Source organism: Sinocyclocheilus grahami, unplaced genomic scaffold (genome assembly GCF_001515645.1).
Source record: "Sinocyclocheilus grahami isolate Dianchi unplaced genomic scaffold, SAMN03320097.WGS_v1.1 scaffold133912.1, whole genome shotgun sequence".
Classification (NCBI taxonomy): Eukaryota; Metazoa; Chordata; class Actinopteri; order Cypriniformes; family Cyprinidae; genus Sinocyclocheilus; species Sinocyclocheilus grahami.
In genome coordinates, this window is record NW_015534003.1 from 1 (window position 1) to 402 (window position 402).

Sequence of the window (402 nt, forward strand, 5' to 3'; positions counted from 1 at the left end):
GATCTTACTCTGCTGCATTTCCTGTTCTGCCAGAGCCTCTGCCTCCTCCTTCTCTTTTACTTTCATTTCCTTATAATCTTTATAATACTGCTTCACATCCTAAAAATACAACATATGGTCATGGCTACAGCTGTAGCCTTTGAGTGAAAACGCATCTCAAATCATAAAATCTGGTGGAACAGTACCTGTATGATATGAGGGAGAGACTTCACTGAATAGTACAACCAGATGCTTAATTTGAGAGGCAAAATGTCATGCCAGTGTGGCCTGTCAGATCTACAAAAAAGCAAGCAATGATTTATAGGTCTGGGAACTAGTGTCGACATTTCTGTTTTTTTCACAAAAAAGCATCTAGTGTTATTCATGGTTTCTGCAGGTTTTATGCAGAAGCTTTTTAAAGAC

At 38.6% G+C, this 402-nt stretch overlaps 1 long non-coding RNA gene across 1 annotated transcript; it reads right to left on the reverse strand.

The window, feature by feature from the left end:
• Positions 1 to 8: 8 nt before the first annotated feature.
• LOC107581239 (uncharacterized) lies at positions 9 to 315 on the reverse strand. Its single transcript, XR_001608818.1, has 2 exons — positions 186 to 315; positions 9 to 99 (listed from the first exon to the last, which is right to left on the reverse strand). It is a non-coding gene; the product is annotated as an uncharacterized lncRNA (long non-coding RNA).
• Positions 316 to 402: the final 87 nt, after the last annotated feature.